The sequence below is a fragment of the Phocoena sinus genome, chromosome 21 (genome assembly GCF_008692025.1).
Source record: "Phocoena sinus isolate mPhoSin1 chromosome 21, mPhoSin1.pri, whole genome shotgun sequence".
In the NCBI taxonomy this organism is placed as follows: domain Eukaryota; kingdom Metazoa; phylum Chordata; class Mammalia; order Artiodactyla; family Phocoenidae; genus Phocoena; species Phocoena sinus.
In genome coordinates this window covers 31800053-31822163 of record NC_045783.1, presented here as the reverse complement: position 1 = coordinate 31822163, position 22111 = coordinate 31800053, and positions in this window count along the sequence as shown.

Genomic DNA, 22111 nt, shown 5'->3' with positions numbered 1-22111 from the left:
CACCGAAATGAACACGGGGGTGCAGATATCTTTTCAAGGTAGTATTTTCATTGTCTTTGGATAAATACTACCCAGGAGTAGAGTTGCTAGATCATATGGTACTGATATTTTTAATTTCTTGAGGAGCCTCCATACTGTTTTCCTCCATACTGTTTCCATAGTGGCTACACCAACTTACATTCCCACCAACAGTACACAAGTGTTCCTTTTTCTCCATGTTCTTACCAGCACTAGTTATTTTTGCCTTTTTTGATGACAGCCATTCGGACAGGTGTGAGGTGATATCTAACTGTGGCTTTGATTTTGTATTTCCCTTGTGCTTAGTGATGTGGAGCATCTTTTCAGGTGCCTGTTGGCCATCTGTATGTCTTCTTTGGCAAAATGTCTGTTCAGATCCTCTGCTCATTTTTTAATCAGTGGTGTTTTTTACATAAGAGCACTAATCCCATTCACAAGAGCGCCACCTTCATGACCTAATTCTCTTCCAAAGGCCCTACCTCGTAATACCGTCATGTTGGAGGTTAGGATTTCAACATATGAATTTTGAGAGGACACAAACACTCAGCCCAGAACACAGGGCAGAAGGAGGAAAAAGAAAGTTTAAGCGTTGGGACCTCTGATCATATGTCATCAGAATAGAAATTCACATGGGTTTGGAAGTATGCACAGAGCTTATATTTTTAAGTTGAGGTAAAATTTGCATAACATAAAATTAACCACTTTAAAATTTACACTTCAGTAACATTTCGTGCATTCATAAAGTTCTGCAAAGGACCTTCTCTATCTAACTGCAAAATATTTTCATCATCCTAAAGAAAATCCCATGCCCATTAAGCAGTGAGTCCCCATTCCTCCCTACCCACAGCACCCAGCAACTAGCACTCTGCATTCTGTTTCTCTGGATTTACCTATTCTGTATATTTCATGTAAATGGAATCATGGAATATGTAGCCTTCTGGGCTTGATATCTTTCACTTAGCATAACGTTTTCAAAGTTCATCCACATTGTAACATGGATCAGAACTTCATTCCCATTTATGGCTGAATAATATTCCATTTTTTGTATAGATCACATTTTGTTCACCCATTCGTCCATTCATGGACATTTGGGTTGCTTCCACCTTTTAGCTGTTGTGAATTATGCTGTTATGAATATTTGTTTATGAATATTTGCTTGACCACCCATTTTTAATCCTTTTGGGTATATACATAGGAGTGGAATTGCTGGGTCAAATGGTAATTTGACATTTAATATTTTGAGGAACTTCATATTATTTTCCACAACAGCTGCACCATTTTACAGACGCATCAGCTATGCATGAGGGTTCCCATTTCTCCACATCCTTGCCAAAACATATCATTTTTGTTTTTATTTTTAATTTTTTTATTATAGTCATCCTATTGGGTGTGAAGTGGTATCTCACTGTGGTTTTAACTTGTTATGGATTGCATGTTTGTGTTCCCCCAAACATCATATGTTGAAACCCTAATCTCCCACGTGATGATATTTGAAGAAGGGAATCTCTGGGAGGTGATTAGATCATGAAGATGGAACCTTTCTGCCAGGAGCAGACATAGCAAGAAGACAGCTGTCTGCAAGTCAGGAGACAGCCCTCACTGGAACTCAGCCAGGTGGCACCCTGATCTCAGACTTCCCAGCCTAATAGTTGTTAGGAGTAAGGGAGGAGCAGATGATTTTAAAGTATGCATACCTGCTTTCGAAGGGGACATAAAGACTTTTCCTTGTGTTACCACATTGCCAGCAGTCAGAGTGCTGGACCTTCTCAGGGTAAGTGTAGCAGCAGAGAAAGAGGGTTAATATCTGGGGTGGAACAGGTGGGTAAGTTGATTTTCTAGTCAAGAAAACTGGTGATGCCACGGACCTCTGTGGACTTAGGTGGGATTAAACCCTCTCTCCAGGGACTGAAAGTGGTGCTGAGAACAGCTTATGTGATTCGTGTGGACAGCAGGACTTGCCGTTTCTTTACTTCCTATTGCTAAACGATTTATGTCATTTGCTTTTCCTGACTCAATTAAATTTTCTTTTCCTACATTGTGGCCAGAGGATTTGGAGGTCAAGGAAAAGCAGACTATGGCGTGGATGTCCCTCTATATTGGGTAGGGGCTTGCTCCTAGAGACAAACTTATGGTTACCAAAGGAGAATGGGGGGTGGGATAAATTAAGGGCTTGGGATTAACAGATACACACTACTATATATAAAATAGATAACCAGCAAGGACCTACTGTATAGCACAGGGAACTGTACTCAGTGTTTTTTAATAACCTATAAGGGAAAAGAATCTGGAAAAGATTCTATATATGTATAACTGAGTCACTTTGCTGTACACCTGAAGCTAACACAACATTGTAAATCAACTCTACTTCAATAGAGAAATTAAATTAAATTTTTAAAAATCGCCATAATGTTACCATTTTCTTCTTTCTACAGACGCCCCAGGTTGGAGGTTACATAAGACAGCCATCCTGTCCCTCCCTTCCTACAGTGGCAAAAGCAAAGGCAGGGGTGCTAAGCACAGACAATGTCCTGGGGGGATGTTCCAATGCATTAAAAAAGGCATCGTGTGAGGAAGCCAAATCCCAGATGCATTTACAAATCTCTCCAACAAACTGAGGCTCAAGTGCTATTCTTCCTTGAGGAGTTTAAAAAGAAAAAGAAAAATCTCAAGGGAGGGAAATCTCAGGTATCCTGGAACATCTTCCATTTTAATGAGAGGAAGAAGTTGGCTCCTATCTTGAAACAAAATGTTGAAATTTCCAAGGTTCCTGTACCCACTGCTGTAAAACAAACATGGAGCAAACAGAAACAATGACAAGAAGATATGTCTTGCTGCTCATCTAAAAAGAATGGGTTAATAACCCTTAATGATGCTAAATGATAAAATTACAAACATGAAAGCAAATAGTCTTGATTTGAAGGCTACACATTTTGTCAAACCCCTGCTGATACCAAACCTCTTTTTTTTGCCAAAGGCACCTGTCTGCTGCTCTTGAGCTATGAAATGATTTGTCATTTCTCCCTAGTGAGCTTTTAATGGAGAGCAGAAAATTCAATTTAAAAGTGGGAGTTACTACATAATACTATTGTTGATGATGGATTACGGGATTTAAAGGAATGTCCACATCGTAACTTTTTAAGAGTTGTAAACCATCAGAAAGAAATGGCCTTTGTAATACGCTAATGCAGGATCAGCTAAATATGTTCTCGAGAAAATAGTTATTCATGGGACTCTATCATCATCTCATGGACAAGATCATCATCTCATTTCAAAGATCACCAACACCACCACCACCGCTCAGGAAGAGGGCACTGCATCTAGTTGGGTAAAAATATGATTACGTCTCAGATGGGATATTGACAGCCAGTGGTAGGGACTCCTACATGTTACCAGACCAGTTTCCTCTACCTGCTGGACCATAGCTAGACTCCTCTCTTGCCCTGTGTGGCGGGATGCGGGGACATGGCGTGTGATTGGAAGTGACTCTGATTCAATGTGCTCCATGCTCCTTCCACACACTCCCCTCCTTGGCCATCCCACAGAAACGTGGCTGAGCCAGGAAATGGAAGGAACCAGGTCTCCGAACGATTGCACAGAAGATGTCACTGATTAGATATACACGCCTGGGTTTTACATGAGCGAGAAATCACTTCCTGTTGGAATATGCCATTGAGATTTTGGAATTCATTGTATCAGTGGCAAACATTACCATCATTTCTTTGGCTTAACTGACAAGTAGTTTTATTTTTTTTAATGTTTCATTCATTCATTAATTAATTTTTGGCTGTGTTGGGTCTTTGCTGCTGCACACGGGCTTTCTCTAGTTGCAATGAGCTGGGGCTACTCTTTGCTGTGGTGTGCGGGCTTCTCGTTGCAGTGGCTTCTCTTGTTTGGGAGCACGGGCTCTAGGCTCACAGGCTTTAGTAGTTGTGGCTCGCGGGTTCAGTAGCTGTGGCTCGCGGGCTGTAGAGCGCAGGCTCAGTAGTTGTGGCGCACGGGCTTAGTTGCTCCAAGGCACGTGGGATCTTTCAGGACCAGGGATAGAACCCGTGTCCCCTGCATTGGCAGGCGGATTCTTAACCACTGTGCCACCAGGGAAGTCCAACAAGTAGTTTTAAAAGGTGGTCAAGAACATAGGCTTTGGGGCAAGATCTGAGTTTGAATCTCCGCTCTGCCATCATGGCCACGTAAACTTGGACAGATTGCTTAATTTCTCTGAGTCTCAGTCCTCTCAACTGTGAGAAGAAGATGACAATGCCCACCTTTCACATTATAGTGAGAAAGTAATAAAATCGTTTTTGTCAGGTGTTGGCACGAGGTTGGCACACAGCAGGTGCTTGTTTTTCTTTTTCACACCAGTTGAATCCATTCAAGATCTAGGTGCAGCCCTGCTTCAAACCAACTTTTCCAAGACCCAGAACTTGGGAAAGATTACATGCAATTATGCATCTACTATAGATTTCTCCAATTCAGAGACTGTCAAACTAGAGGCCTGGGCTGAATTCCACCCTCTGCCATATTTTGTTTGGTGTGTACAGTGTTGAAGGCTATTAAATGAGGTGCCAATATCTAAACATCACAATAAAGATCTAATTTCTAGCTTTTCTTAAGTAACTCAGTCATCTGGAGCATTGGGGCTGCATTTCCACCTCGCTTACAATGGGATGACAAAGATAGAAAATGCCGTGTAATCTTCCCATGTGCCAGGTACTGGTCTAAGCATTTTGCTTACAAAGTCATCTAATTCTGTTAATACACTTGGAGAGAGGTTCTCCCATTATTCCCATTTTTTAGAAGAGAACACTGAGGCATGAGAAATCAATTGACATGTCCAAGGTCATGGCAATGAGACGTGGCAGAGACGCGATTTGCACCCAGGCTGTCCGGCTGCAGGGCTAAACTCCACCACTGCCCTCCCACTCCACCTCTTTTGTTAACCGGACCATCGTTGGTGCTATAAACACAGGGTGTGTGTGCAACACTCATTTCTGCTATGTCCTATTGGTTGGCGACTTGCAGGAAAATCTAGATGGAAATTCATTTTTAAAATTAGTTCCTGAGAAAATACTGCAGAGCGCTTCAGTGACTTATGGATGTAGACTAATCACCCACGACTTCGGTCAGGTAGAGAGAGTGACAAATGACATGGAGAGAAAGCCAGGTTCAGACAAAAGGGAATATCTGCCAGACGCCTCCTTCTTCCAGCTCCACAGGAGAAAATAAACTGCATTGCAACAAATATTCAGACACTTTTATCCTGCAATAATGAGGTAGCTTCTGAATTCATTTATTTATGGGCCCTTCATGTCCACTTATGCCACTGGCTAAGATCTCAACAGTGAGAAAAAAAATTATCAAGTGCCCATGAGACAGCCTTATTTAGGGTAGTGAATATCCTACAATCCCGTGAGGCTGATGATGTTAATAATATCACCATGTAGCTCCTGCAAGCCCTGAAGTGTCACAAGTTTAACCAACTCCTCTAGGCCCACAGTTGGCTACTACCCAGTGCTCTGGCACTCTCCCCATAGTTCCAGTAATAATAATCCCTAAATTGGTATGTTGACTATGGAATTGTTTTTTCAAAACTGGAAAGTCTTTTTATTTGATTTTGAATCTTATAACAACTCTATTGCTTAGGTAAAACCAACTTATCCAATATTTTCTAACGGTAAAACCTGACCCGAAGAGAGATTACTAACTTGCTCCTGGTCAAAGCACAAGATAATGGAGAAATAACCCCACATTGTCTGATTCCAACTCCAATAAGTATTTTATTACATTAACTTGCCATGTACCCTTTCCTTCTTAGAGTCTGGACTTCTGCAGCTGTTTCAGAAGGCCGAGAACAAAGGAGGTTTATCAGAAAGCATTCTGGGGTCAAAAAAATGGGTCTGCTTTCTAGGTGTGTTGTTAGAAAAAGTACAGGATCAGGGTACCTGGAAATAGGAAGTGGGAAGGAAGTGAGGTCAAAGGCTAGAGAAGCCATTAAAGAGTTTGAGTTGTGAGACCTTGGGACAGGAGAAAGCCAGGAAGGTTATATGAAGTCAGCATAAAGCCACCAGAATTGGAGAAAAGTGCTAATTATTGCATTATATCTGTACATATTACATCTGTTAGCATTGCATTGGCTGCATGTGACAGAAACCCAACCACAGCGACTCATCCAAATATGGATCTGTTTTCCTTATGTAGCAAGTAATCTGGAAATTGGAAGTCCGTGGCTGGTACTGTGACCACTTCGCTGCTCTTCCCTTCTTAGCACATGGCTTTCATGTGCACGCTTGAGACGTGGGCATGGCATCCACTGTCCGTGAAGGAAGAAGGTCAAGGGCTAAAGAAACAGAGAGGCAAACCTGCTGAGCCCTTCCCCTTTTAAAGAACATTTCCAGAAGGCGCCCACCCCTCCACAATTTTTGGTTTCCCCCCATTGGCCTCAGTTATGTCACATGACCACTCCTGGCTACCAGCGAATAAGGTAAGCTAAGTTTTTGGTTTGGGCTTGAGATCATCTCCTTGTTCTCCCGAACAAAATTTGCATCTGTAGCTGTATCAGGAAACAGAAGACACCTTCAACTGAAAACATTAAGACGATAAACAGATTGCACACAATGTTGTGGCTAGTGTAGGGCATCTTTGAGGATCAATACGGTAACCGGGGACTAGTAACAGACCATCCTTAGGCCTAGAGAGACGAGGGGAGAGTGTGCAAGAACCAGGAAGGGTTGAAGCAGGTAGAGGACGCCCTTTTGAAAGGAGCAGAGCGTTGGTCAAAGGACATAATCACAAGACCACCCCAGAGAGAAAGAGAAAAGGGACTCACAGCCTGAGCTCACTTTCTACCCTCCCTCTGACAGCTGCCAAATCTCCCTATTGTCCAAACCAAAGAGAAGCCAGATAAGTAGGAGTGCTTGGAAAGGAACAGAGAGCGTCTGTGCTCTGCCACAGGTAAGAAACCTTCCCAGGCTTTTCACCCTCACGTTTTAGGGCTCCCTCTTCTTCCTTTCCTATTCAACACTGGGGATTTCCTCCATTTCCTTTAAGGGTTTTCTTTTTTGAGGGGGGTCCATTTTCAGAGGGTGAAACGATTTCACTAGTCCTATTTTTTAATCAGCCGAAGTGTCGATGTTTCTGCCCTTGGGGGAGGTTTGCCCGTCAGGTACGAATGAGAACAAGCAGGTCTGCTGAGGAGAACAGAATGGATCACAGGACAGGATGGGAAAGAGGCTTTGCTAAACACAAGAAAGGCATCGCCCTGCACTGGCTGCGTCTTAGTATAAAAATCTTCATCCTACTCTTTCTTAATTCTTCACAATAAAAAAGGACTGATTGCAAGATCCCTGCTACAATCCTCATGCTAGGATTGAATTTATGTGTAGTTAACTAACCAGCACTTCCCCCAATGAGGGAAGCTAGGAATGCCAGCCGATCACCTGGCTGCTTGAGCAGACATTCACAGGGTCACTGCAGCAGTCTGCCGGGACCCCCTCTTGAGTCTTGGTGGCCAGAGGCTCAGGGATGGTTGAGCTGGATGACTTGCATGTGATTACCAGCCCCACGGGAAGGGGGTTTATAATCGAACAGACCAAATCCTTCTAGGACTGGAATTTCAGAATAGGGCATCTTCCCCCACCCCTACCCTTGCTCTCTTCCTCTGTTCCCTCTGCTTGGGACACTATTATTCCTGCCCGCTGCCTCTCTCTCTCAGAAAGCGCCTCAACCTTCACCTTGAGAATCACTTCCACAGGGAGGCCCCTCTTGGCCCCTAGACTGGACCAGCCCCATTGCCGTACTTTCTCAAGGCATCAGGAACCCCTCATCTGAGGCATACACTACCTACTTAAGGGACATTGTCCTCACCAGGCTGCATGTACCTTTGTTTATTCCTTATGGCCCAGTGCAAATATAGCACTGAGATACTCAGATGTTCAGTAAGTATGTATTTCAATTTATTCTTTGAAATCGAAATTGCTAAATTGGCCACAGCTTGGGGAGCCTGGTGTATATAACATCAGCAGTTGGTTGTCCTGTGCGATATTTCATCTCAGCCTGGAGGACTGGCCCTGTTCTAATGCTGAGAATAGCTCTGTGAGACCAAAACAGCAGATCCAAGGTCTCTGCCCTTGACCACGTTGGAGAGACACGAACTTACACTTCCAGGGCTACCTGCACAGCTCTGTCCTTTGATAATGAACCTGTAGCTCTTCTCTCTCTGGCTTGGGTTATGAAGGAAGAGGTGGAGCAGATAAAGAAATGGCTTTGGGGCTTCCCTGGTGGCGCAGTGGTTGAGAGTCCGCCTGCCGATGCAGAGGACGCGGGTTCGTGCCCCGGTCCGGGAAGATCCCACATGCCGCGGAGCGGCTGGGCCCGTGAGCCATGGCTGCTGAGCCTGCACGTTCAGAGCCTGTGCTCCGCAACGGGGGAGGCCACAACAGTGAGAGGCCCGCGTACCGCAAAATAAAAACAAATAATAAAAAAATGAAATGGCTTTGTCAGGGGAGGTGTGCATGTGAATGTGCCCGTGGATGTGTGTATGTCTGGGTCTGGGTCTAGTTGGGCACACGTATGGCCGTGAGCAGGCCGGTCCTCCAGGCTGAAATGAAATATCGCACAGGACAACCAACTGTTGATGTTATATACCTCAGGCTCTAATACCCCAGGTATTAGAGAGTGGAGCTTGGTCAACTGGTCCCTGCACATCCCTCTGGCTGTGAGAGGAGTGATGTGTGAATGATGCAGGGAAGCTCATCACAGCCGTAGCCCAGGACTTAGCAGACTCGTCCCCTGATTTTGTCCAAGGATGACAAGAATTTCTGGCTTCCTCTTAGAAAACAGCAGGAGGATTTTCTAGTTGCCTGCTGTAGCTCCACTAATAAAACCTTTGCTCATTCTGCCCCCAGTAGAGACAAGAGTCCTTAAGTACTCTTTGTGCATTCCTTTCATACTCTACAAGGATGTCATCCACTTAATCATATAATGTGAAAAAGACAACTAGGCTGAGCACTTGTTTATTGCTAATTTGTTCAGTATTTTAATCATGTCATGTAGTAAGCAACTGATAGCTGCTGAATAAATATAAACGTAACACACTGTCATGATACCTGGGGACTCCGGTAGAGCCCTTCTCTCTTTTGTGTCAGTACTTCAGCCCCTTTTATTCGTCACGGTGACACCTAGAGTATTATAATCCTCTAGTCCCATAGCCCCTCTTCCACTTCCTGTGTCCCACTGTCTATATCACTGCTGGTACCTTCAGCTGATCCACTTTCTGGGAATGCAGTGACCTCAAAACGTATGACATGCTACAGTTATTCAATTACAGTTGTTCTTACTTTAGTTATATTTTAGCCTACTTGATCATATTTGAGAATGTCTGGATGAATATTAGGATGCAATCTAGTGTGATTAAAAAGCAAATTTTCAAAATTATTAGGAGATCGTGTTTTTCTTCCTTGATTCTGAGATGCTGGGGAAGATGCGACTCGGGCCTATGAACTGCTATGGGTTCTAAAGACGTGGTGCTCACGCTTATGTGGGTGGTCAGGATAACATGAAGATAGTCTCGCCAATCATTTCACTTATGCAGGACTATGGTCACTTGAATGTTCTGTGTATAGATTTCTACAGCACCTTTAAAGCTGCTTGGAATGCCTAAATTCCACGTGTGTGGTAAACTGACACCGAACTTTCATTCACTGCTGACCATTTTGTTACTCCTTCCATCTGCCGGGCCGCTTCCCGTTCTACCTCCCAGGCCCCAACCAAGTATGGAACCACCTCCTACTGACGATTCTCGTACTCAATTCTGTCTCTATGCTTTATCTATTTCACCCCAGGAAAGCCCATTTTCACCTATTTCCCTTATTTCCTACTTGTATATAATGGGTAATTTTTTTTTTTTTTTTTTTTTTTTTTTTTTTTTGCGGTACGTGGGCCTCTCACTGTTGTGGCCTCTCCCGTTGCGGAGCACAGGCTCCGGATGTGCAGGGGCGGCCATGGCTCACGGGCCCAGCCGCTCCGCGGCGTGTGGGATCTTCCCGGACCGGGGCACGAACCCGCGTCCCCCGCATCGGCAGGCGGACTCTCAACCACTGCGCCACCAGGGAAGCCCTATAATGGGTAATTTTATATTTCATTATCGAATTTCATTTGTTTTATGTATGTACACATCTTAAGCCCCAACTAATTATAAAGGCTTATGTTTATCGAGCACTTTCCCATTATTAATTCATTTAATCTTCCCTGTAATTCTAAATGTATGTCCTGTTGTCATCTCCATTTTATCAGATGAGGTAATGAAGGCGAAGCAAGCCTAAGTAAGTTTTGCCAGCTCACACGCATTTAGATGAATTCATCTGTTCCTTCAATAGTCATTAAATATTCATTTGTATCCAATGCTGTATTAGGTGTTAGGCATCGCATTATAGGTCGTTCCTGAGTAGGGCCAGCAGTTGTGCAGCTATAGCTACACCTACAGCTCTAACCATAGGTGTCAGGTACAGAGCAGCTGCCAGATATATACTTGCTGACCGAGTCACTGGGGATTGCAATATTATATATGACATATGATTTTTAACCGACTGTAAGAAGAACCTTGTTGCCATAAATGTAATGTTAAGCTAACGGCAGTCCTAAGAAATCACGTGTCCTATGAGGTCTGTTCCTTCCCACTGAGTAGACTGGACAGCTGCACAGACAGCCCAGCTCACCTAGTAGAAGAATGCTGCGTTGGAGGACTCTGCTCCTTCCCAAGAAATCTGCCGCGGGATTAAGAATGCACTTTTAAGCCAAATTGTCCACATCCTGCTGTTTTGTTTTGTAATTGCATATTGACCTCAATGCCGTAAATGTCAAGGTGCCTCTGTCTAGCTGTCTGTGACCGGGGACCTTCTCGCTGGGATCTGACCCAATTGATCAAGGGTTTCCTTACAGCCAAAAGATTTGTTTCTGTCAAGGTTTTTAGTGGGGGGAAAGGTATTATTTTCTAGATAGAGTTACATAAAGCAGTTCTCCAGTGCTAGGAAATACAGATTGCTAATATTTCTGCACACTGGGAAAACAATAGGCGAGGTCCCAATTCCAGAATATATGGCAAAGAAAATATAGTGGAGCCACTAGCATTTCCCAGCTCAGACTCACTGAATAGGTAACACTGAATGCTTTGTCAAAGAATTTCTGGAACGGGATGGTGTCTAGTTTTCAACATTTCTCACTTTGCACTTGATTAGATAAAAATCTTTATTGGTTGGGACTTGTCCAGAGCTATGATTATACAGCTAGGTAGTATCAGAATAGGTAATAGAATACAGCCCTCATCTCATAACCCCTGTTCCAGAATTATTTTGTCAGTACTCAGGTACTCTTAACTGTTTACAGAGTAGTCCACCCTAACTGCATGGAAAATATATTTCAGTTAGGGAAATTCGGATAGAAATAGAACTATTTTGAAGCCCAATCTGTGAGGTGAAGTGAAGCCTGCCTCTGACGTAAACTAATATATGGTTACATAACCTGAGGATTGGTTCAGCACAGAAATGGCATCTTGCTCGGACCCTGTGGAAAAGACAAAATAAAACCAGAGAAGGTTTTGAATGTGGTACCAGAACAAAAGAGCTGAATAGCATTGAAGCAAATACCCACTGACTGCCCCTGACTTGCCAGCATCTTTTACTTGCTTCTGCCTCTGCTTTGCTCCATTCTTTAGAGGCAGCATTAGGACCATTCTGTATATCTGGAAGCCCCAGAAGCCTCACAGTCTTACCTAAAGTGTAAGTGTCAGTGAACGAGCAACATAGAAATTTTGTGGTCTCTAAGTAAAGTTTGGGGGCGTGCAAAGAGTCAAGTCCCATTTGTGTTTTGCTGGCTGATCCATCCACTGGAGACCAGATCCAGGCCAGAACTAGAAGAACAGACCCCAATCAATATATTCTCTGTAAAGAACAGGCTGTTGTTTTTCCCATGCCTCGCAAAAACGAAACAGGAGCGTAGAGGTCAAAATGCCTTGCCTTGCAACCAGAAAAGACTAGTTCGAAAGATTTAGAAGGAGGAATTTTTGGGCGTGGAATAAAACTTGTGAGAAAAGTCTGTCTCAGGGGTCATGCATATGTAGCAGTGATTCTTAAAGAACTCGACAAGGTGATTCAGAAAAAAAAGATACAAGAGAAAAAGGTTATTTTTACAATTTTTTTTTTTTTACGGAGGTGGGAGTCTTTTAAATGTTTATTTATGATGGTTTTAATATGAATATTTAAGCCCACTGCTTTTCCTCTTACTCTGCATTGATTATGGTAACTTAAACACTGATCTTTCTGAAGATGATCATTTCCGTGGTTGGGAAGGAAATATCGTCTTACTCAATGAGTAGTTTTGATGAGGTCAATGTACCATCATCCATAGGAAATGCCTTTTCATTGTTACCCACTTAATGGTAGCTGGCTTTCATTCATCTAACCCAGATTTGGTTGCCTTCAGGATATGCACAGATTCCTGGTCCTATCAGCTTTGGTTAGAAAAGCAGGGCTGTGTCCTTCCTTTTAGGTGCCATGAATGTCCATCGCTCACGATCAAATGAACCGCTCAAAGCTCCCTTTCTCAGAAGGGCTCAGTGTACCTGACAGATACCATAAAGTATTATGGACTTCTGCTGTAACCTGCCCAGTAGAATGAAGAAAAAAGATAATTCAGGTTTCGTTATGTTTGCTTAGACAAGCCAGTGGGGCCTCTAACTGGAGCTGTTCAAGAGGCATTTTTTACAGAGATGTGTGTGTACATATAAAGGAACTCAGGGGGAAGAAAGAAACGGGCTTGTACAGCAGGGAAGAAGTCTAAGATTTTCACCTCCTGGTGTACTCGTCCTGTATAATCAATCTCTTAAAGTGGGAGTGGGAGTGGGACTTGTACGTATAATGATGTTTCACTTCCATGACTAGTTAGTTGACTCCCAGTTAATCAAAAGGGAGATTATCCTGGGTGAGCCCTTAAAAGAGGGACTGGGTCCTTGCTCAACAGAGAGATCCTCCTGCTGGCCTTGAAGACATGAGCTACTATTTTGTAAGGGGACCTACAGAGAAGGACGCTAGCAAGGACCTGAGGATGGCCTCCAAGAGATGAGAGTGTCACCTGCTGACCACTAGCAAGAAAACGGGCACCTCAACCATACAGCTACAGGGACCTGAATTTACCCAACAACGTGTGAGCCTGGAATACCTCCTGAGCTTCAGATGAGATCACAGACCCAGCCACCAGCTCGACTTCAGCCTGGTGGGAATCTGAGCCGAGGACCCAGCTAAGCCACACCCAGACTCCTGACCCACGGAAAATGTGTGATAATATGTCTGTGTTGTTTAATAAAGAAATGCATGTGTGGTGATTTGTTACACAGCAATAGGAAGGCAGTTTTTGGAGTCATGAGCATATTATAGTTGAAACCCTGGGGGAGTATGAGATCAGATGTTAAGAGTGTGTGTACACAGAAATGAGGAGAGGGATTGAGTGAATTCCTAATGAAGAGTGACATTTAAGGGAGAAAAGAGGCAGGGAAGCTGTGAAGGAGTGGCCAGCTAAGGAGGAGTAGAATCAGACAGATTAGATGGGATACACCATGCTCTTTTTCTCCTGGCCTCCTACCTTATCTCGTAACAAAGGAACATCTACACCCTCGCTCACTGCTGTTTGGTGAGATTGTCAGAAGCAAGCACGCCCGATCCAGCCTTTCAGGGTTGCCAGGACCACGAGCCCAGTGTCCTCTTCTCTCCATCCTGCCTTCCCCGTGGGGCCAGCTGCCTGTGATGGGGGGTGGGGGGCGTGATGGGAGGAGGTGTGCAATTGTCAACTGGGTCACTGACTAGATGGGAGGGAGCTATGATCTCATGTGGGTCCAAATTTTGGGGAGAGTAGGGAAATTCTCATTTTAGCTATAAGTAAACATCCCATAGTTTTTCTGCAATAAAGCAAATGCATTGATTCTGATTTGATTCCTATTATGTTTCTCAACTTTTTAGAACTCACTGGGGAATTCTGTGATTAACATTGTAGGGACAGCCAACAGCATTAGCAGCAAAGGGGAGACAGAAGGTCAAAGAGAAGGAAGGTACCACAGAATCAAACGCTTCAGGGAGGTCAAGGGCAGTAAGCTCTCAGTAAATGGCAGCGTAATAGTCAGGACCTAAGCTCAATTCATTAGATACATTTCCTCACTTAATCATCGTGACAGCACTTACATAAGCAGAAATGAGGTTTAAAATCAGGCAACTGCGGAAGGTCAAACAGCTTAGGAGGAGCTGGAATTCACAACCGAGAGTATGTGAACCCAAAGCCACTTCCCACATCCAAGGGATCTGACAGCAAAAGAGGTTCTTGATGACCTTGGGCACTATTTGCTGTTTCAGGGGAGCATGGAGATCGCGAACCAGATTGCGACTGGCTAACCAGATCATGGGTGGTAAGGAGAGAGGAAACAAATATAGTCAAATATTTAAATGTTTAAATGAAGAGGTGTAGTAGGGGAACATGGGATGGAGGGTGGAGGGATTTTTTTTGTTTGTTTCATTAAGAAAGGAGAGAGGGACTTCCCTGGTGGCACAGTGGTTGAGAATCTGCCTGCCAACACAGGGGACACAGGTTCGAGCCCTGGTCCGGGAAGATCCCACATGCAGTGGAGCAACTAAGCCCACGTGCCACAACTACTGAAGCCCGTGCGCCTAGAGCCGATGCTCTGCAGCAAGAGAAGCCACTGCAGTGAGAAGCCCACGCACCACAACGAAGAGTAGCCGCTGCTCGCTGCAACTAGAGAAAGCCCTCGCGCAGCAACAAAGACCCAACGCAGCCAAAAGTTAATTAATTAATTTTTTTAAAAAAAAAGGTAGGAGAGATTTTGAAAATATTTTAATGCTGTTAGGAGGAAGAGCACGTGGTAGGGGTGAACATGCCTGAGAAATTGAGGCTAATCCGAGGCTAATTGAGAGAGTGACGTGTCTGGTGGGGGGCTGGGGGCAGGGCGAGACGGAGCCATGTAAGTTTCAAGAGTTCCTTTTCCTGGTTTCCATTTTCTTTTTTTCTTATTTCTTTAAATTAAAAAAAAGTTTATTGGTTATAGTTGTTTTACAATGTTGTGTTTAGTGAAGTGGAGTAGACTTCCCTGTGCTATACAGCAGGTTCTCATTAGTTATCGATTTTATACATATTAGTGTATATATGTCAGTCCCAATCTCCCTATTCATCCCACCCCCTCCCTTCCCCCTTTGCTGTCTGTACATTTGTTCTCTACGTCTGTGCCTCTATTTCTACCTTGCAAACAGGTTCATCTGTACCATTTTTCTAGATTCGACATATATGCGTTAATATACGTATTTGTTTTTCTCCTTCTGACTTACTTCTGTTTTCTTGGTGAAGCAGAAAGTGAGGTTATCCACCCAGAATATGTGAAGGAGAAGAAGAGGTGGAAATGATCGTCCTTTGAGAGATGACTATGAATTATGGACGAGTTTCCAACCAGACACGACGACAGAGGAAATGACCCGAGAACCAGCTTGTCTAGATGGCCCAGCCTGTCAGCTCTTTCTCTACAGAAACTATGTTTGGAAAGGAAATGTGTGCTCATCACCACCTTTACTAAAATTTTAATAATTTAATTTTTTTTAGTTTTCCTATAATTTCCTTTTTACCATAGACAAATTTTGTCATTGTTGTGTTGTTGCTTTGTTTATAGGTTGCTTTTTATTGTTTGTGTGCTCTCTTTTCTTGAAGAAAACCCGGTTTTCAGGGATGCTGATTTGAATAGGATTGATCTCATTCAGTTTTACATCATCAGCTTTGTCAGTGAAAGACACTGACTGAGATCTACTGTCTAGGCTATGACTTCAATACAGTCCATTCTAACTCTGACTCGTTGGCCTTGGAGAATGTAGTTTTAAAGGTTCTAACTGATGCTGTAAACTTTTTGAATTTTCTCACTGAGTTCCCCCCTCATTAAGTATCAAATTAAAAAAAAAAATAAACAGTCACATGTGAATGAGCTCTTATAATGTATCCGTGGTACATGCTATAGAACATAAAACACTAACAAAGCAAAGCAAAATGCAAAATATATAGTTTCTAAACTTAAGGAGCTTAGATTTTGGATGCCAACCTAAAACAGCATGCAGTAAACAAGAAGAGAACAATACGAAACAGAAAGTGCTACATCCTTTAGGGCAAATGATGATTAGTGTGGGCTGGCAAGGTCTTCACGGAGAATACAGAACTGAAGTGATGACTTGAAGGATAGTAGACAGACCAGCCAAGAGAAAGAGGCAAGCTCACACCATTGTACAGCAATTATACTCCAATAAAGATGTTAAAAAAAAAAAGAAGGAAACATCATACAATGTAAAAACTGTATTACACAGCAAAAGAAATTATTATAAAATCCTATTTCTTAAAAAAATAAAATTTCAATAGTATAAAAAAAAAAGAGAGACAAGCTATTTCCAAAGGGGAGACAGAATGAAAAGGGTTAGAGATAAGATTAACTAGGGTATGGATGAAGGTTAGTGAGGAATCTGTGCAAGATGGTGTTTGTATTAGAGAAATCTGGGTAAACTAGTTTGATGGCACATAGAATCATATGATGAAAGGAACTTTCAAGTCAGCCTATAATATCCCTTATTTAAAACTAAGGCTGAGAGGTAAGTGATTTCCCAAGGATGCCTCAGTGATCTTGTTGGCAGAACTGGGTTAAGGATTCAGTTTTCATTCGCTGACATTCTTGATTGCAAGATTGGGGACTTTGCCATATACAATGCTGCCTCTTACAGGGATATTTACAGGGAGGCATAATAGCACAGGACTTAAGCTTCCTGGTTGTGTGATAGCTCCAGCTGAAATACTGGTTTTGATTCCTATACTCATGTAACCTTGGACAAGGTGGTTGTCTATTTTTTTTTTTTTTTTTTTTTTTTTTTTTTTTTTTTTTGCGGTACGCGGGCCTCTCACTGTTGTGGCCTCTCCCGTTGTGGAGCACAGGCTCCGGACGCGCAGGCTCAGCGGTCATGGCTCACGGGCCCAGCCGCTCCGCGGCATGTGGGATCTTCCCGGACCAGGGCACGAACCCGTGTCGCCTGCATCGGCAGGTGGACTCTCAACCACTGTGCCACCAGGGAAGCCCGGTTGTTGTCTTTTTAACCTCTCTGTTTCTTCATCAGTGTCCTGGGGATGCTGATAATGTCCTCCTAAAATGGTTTGTTTACGTGTGCCTATTAAATAACAGAGGTAAAGTGGTATCATAGAACATATTAAGTACCCAGTATATGTTATCTGCTGTTTTATTCATTTTCATTCAATGTTTATTTGAATGTTGACTATGTTTGGTAAGGCTATTTGAGATGTATAAAGGTAGATTAGATAGAATACTTCCTGCTTAATAGGAGAGATAAGACTAATAGATAAAAATGTATAATACTAGGTGAAAAGTGATTAGCGTTGTCAGTAAAGCATAGATAGAATAGACCAAATACTGTGAGCATTAAAACGCAAGAGGAGGGCTTCCCTGGTGGGGCAGTGGTTGAGAATCCACCTGCCGATGAAGGGGACACGGGTTCGTGCCCCGGTCCGGGAAGACCCCACATGCCGCGGAGCGGCTGGGCCCGTGATCCATGGCCGCTGAGCCTGCGCGTCCGGAGCCTGTGCTCTGCAACGGGAGAGGCCACAGCAGTGAGAGGCCGGCGTACCGCAAAAAAAAAAAAAAAAAAAAAAAAGGAATTTCTTTCATGGGGAAACAGCTTTGACAGCTTTGTGGAATTAATTGTAAAAGAAAGAGGCCGGAAAATAAACAGCTAAATAAATACTACCTTTCGGTCACCTTGGGCGGCTATATATTTATTAATATACATGAGCCTGCAGCTAGTGGTCAAGAGATATTTGGACACCCCTTTAGGAGCCACCTCCGCACACATTTCCCAGCCGCCCCAGAACCCCCTTGCCAACCTCACTGCAGAAGCATGCAGCGCTTACATGGATCCTGTTGTTCATTTATTTCCGAAGACTCTTCTTTGTGGTGGCTTTATTTTAAAAATTATTTTTCTTTCTCTTTCTTTTTTTTTTTTTCCTTTTATTACCTACAGTGATCTAATTTTCCCTGGAACTTTAAGGAATGGACTGTGTCAAGGCTTGGGCTTAGAGCCCTTATTATAAAGAGAATTTCAGTTTGCTTCTGCTGGGCCTCTGAGAGCCCTATTTACCTGGGAAGACTTCAGACTTAATTTGATGCTTGATATTTTTCAGACCACATCATTATTGTAAGTTTTAGACCCAATTTCACGTGAAAGTTGACTTGTAGTTAAGAATTCTCGGGTGAGGAGGTGTTCTTGTTTTCCTTGTTCTTCCTGTATCTGGAGCCAAGGCTGAGAAGGGTAAATTTCTTTATTTTTTAATTTTAATTTATTTATTTTACTTATTTTATTTTTGGCTGTGTTAGGTCTTCGTTGCTGCGTGGGGGCTTTCTCTAGCTGTGGTGAGTGGGGGCTACTCTTCATTCCGGTGCGTGGGCTTCTCATTGTGGTGGCTTCTCTTGTTGTGAAGCACGGGCTCTAGGTGCACAGGCTTCAGAAGTTGTGGCACGCAGGCTCGGTAGTTGTGGCTCATGGGTACTAGAGTGTAGGCTCAGTAGTTGTGGCACATGGGCTTAGTTCCTCTGCGGCATGTGGGATCTTCCCAGACCAGGGCTTGAACCCGTGTCCCCTGCATTGGCAGGCAGATTCTCAACCACTGCACCACCAGGGAAGCCCCAGAGAAGGGCAGATTTCTTGATTGTTATCTGGTGTAAGGGGGGATGTTGTTTTCTTTTTAGGTTACACCACCCGGTGTTTCCTTTTGTGAGTCCTCATTTACGTCAAAGTCTCTGGTCCCAAGTCATCTTTCATTGTCGTTAAATTGAAAGCTCTAAGCCATAAGGGACCAGCATCTGGTCCTTAGGCAGTGCCAGCTTCGACACTCACTCTACTCCCAATTTGTGTTCTCTCAACATTTTTCTTTTGAAATAGTTTATTCAACATTTTCAGGAGGTTTTCACTGGGTGGGATTTTGGGGACCTCTAATCTCTGTGTTGACAGAAATGGCAATCAAATTGATCAGATTTTCAAAAGAATGAATGATTCCCACTTCCCCCCACCAAAAAAAAAAAAGAGCTTCGAATTATTACAGGGAAACACATTTAGAGCATGATTTTAAGAGTCAGATTGACCTGTATTCAAATTTTTAAAGTGCTGTTTATGTTAATGAGTTTTTGTTTCTCTTTTTGTGTAGTAAGAACAACAAATAATACACCTCTTAGGGACTTGTGACATTACATGAAATAATCCCACATGCCATTCTTAAGGCATAGTACCACTTACATGTAAGAGCTCAAAGCACAGTGACTATTTTTAAGATCACCAACGATATAAGGCATTATGCACCTATAGCCAACTGAGACTAACAGACCGTAAATGAGCTAGTGTTGAAAAAAGGGAGAAATCAGTTACCTGGAATAGCTAAGGAGTCTTCTGAAAGAATTTAATATTTAACTGAATTTTGGGAATCGGGAGAGAGACTGAGATAGGCAGACAGATGGACGAGCACATACCAAAAGGTAAGAAAAAAAATATCACTGTTGAGATGGGATACATTTTTCAAGTACTATCCTTTGTATTACTCAGATCATAAGTATATTTTGTAAGTTACTAATATACCGTCATTCTCTAGTTTTCGTCTGCTATCTTTGTCTCCCGTATGAAACTATTGAAAGGAAATGAAGCCCTTGTCTTTTATTTCTTCAGTGACTCCCCACAGCATACAGTGCTCTGTATACGATAAGCCAAGTGATACCTATTGAATGAATGAGTCCTCACTTTTGAGAAGCACCTCTTCTATTTTACTTTCAGCAGCTTATTCTTCTCACAGTGAGGGTGCCTGCAGAACACCTAGTTACCATTAGGTGAGAGATCTAAAAGTAAATTGTGCCGGGATTATTTGGAATCAATTCATAGAAGGAAAGACCAAGAGGCTGTTGCAGCCAATTGACACTCCTTTGGAAATGTTTTTTGGTCAGAAGCTTCTTCAAGGTAAAAGAGAAAGCTCTCTTTTTCCCATTGATAGCAGAATGCTATTTCCATCAGGCTATACTAGACACTAAAGGGACTTCTGTCAAGAGCCTGGATTTTCTTCCCAACCACAGGAGCCAGATGGATAAAATCTTATCTAACGATGAGGAAGAACTATCTAAATAGGGAATTGAGAATGTTACATTATTTAGGATATAGCTATTAGAGAAAACTAAGTTACATATTTAATGTCAGTTTATTTAGCATTTAATGAGTGTCTACTTCCCAGCCACATTGTTGGTTCTTGGAGACAAAATGATGATTATGAATCTTACATCCTTAAAGATCTTACACTGAACAACCAGGGAAACTCACAGGTATGAAAGCTAGAATATAAAGTCAGACTATGCCCAGGGCAAGGATAGAGAGAGAAACAAGGAGTTATGCAATTAATAATCAGGGGGAATTAATTTTGACTTGGAGTAAAGGAAGATCCAGAACGGGAATACTAGAGATAGTTCAAGTACTAGTAGAATTGAAACATGGGTGAGGCTAGGGAATTTTAAATGCCCTGAAAATTGTGATGTGTATGTGGAATGGACCACAGGCTGGCAGAGCTGCAATTGTGGGTAAATGTGGAGGGTGATGGCCTATAGTGTTAGCTGCATACTTTGGGATAGGATTTGGAAGGTCGTGAGAAAGTACAGAAGGTTAGATATGAGAACCACTGTAAGGACATTATTTGCTAGAAGTTGACAGCAAGTTGAATGACACAGGTGAGAGAGATGAAGGAATTAATGATGAATAAGCTTTGTAGCTTGGGAAAATCATACACAGTGGTGTCTATTCTTGTGATAAGAAACCAGATCAAAAGAAACAATTCATGAGTGAGGTAGATGAATTAAAGTTCAGATATATCGAAAATAAGACATCGTAAGATAAATGTGGCTATAGAGTTGCCTTAGGAAACCTGAGATGGGAAAATACGTGGCCCTAGAAAGAAAAAAGAACACTTATGAGACTAGTGAGAAGTTAGGATACATGAAAATTAGGCTTGCATTTTAAGTGGGAAGAAAATAAGTTGCTAGAATTTGACATAGATAGCTTTAAATACCAGCTATACCCAATGACTCCAAAATTTATATCTCCAGACAGACTCTTACCCTAAAATGAATGGCTATGGATTCAACTAATTTCTCATCGTCATTATGTGGTTACATGATAGGAATCTCAAACTTAACATTTCCAAGTCAAATTCTTGATGCCTCCCAGCATCACCCTATAATTAGCCAGTTCCTCCCTAAACCTTCTTCATCTTTGTAAATGGCAAGTCTATTCTTCCAATAATCTAGGCAAAAACACTGGAGTCCTCACTGCTCTTGTCTCTAATACATCAAGTACTGTCACTTATATCAGTTATAGTTAGCGCTAATTAAATGTGATTTTCCCTTGTTATCTACATGATTTATACTCTCATTTCTTTCAGGTGTCTTTCCCAAATTCACCTATAAATATAGCCTTTCCTCACGACCTATATATAATATATATCCCCCCACCAATTTCTATCCCCCTTATTCTGCTTTATTTTTTCCATAGCAGTTAGTAATGCTTAACATACTCCAAAACTCCCAGCCCTGCCCAAGCTCTGGAACTTTTATTTGCTGACAGCTCCCCAGTGGTTATTTACTGCTCGGCATCACGGAGTCTTGCCCTACACATGAGCAGCTTAGAGTTCATACAACATTCAAGGAAACTCCTTTGCAGCTTTATTTGTTTGTTTGTCTGCTTCCATGCTCCCTACTAGAATCTAAGAACACAGATATTTTACCTTATTCTTGCTACCTGGAACAGTGCCTGGTATTACTAAGTGTTTAATTCCTAGTTGTTGCCTCTGTACCATAAAATTTCTCATGGATTTGGAGTAGATGTCATCCAATTAATAAGCACGAGTGAAAGCAGGATATTGAGAAAAGTAATAAATGTGTGGGCTTATTATAGGGAGTGTTAGAGGAAACCACTAGAAATGATTAAGAGAATTT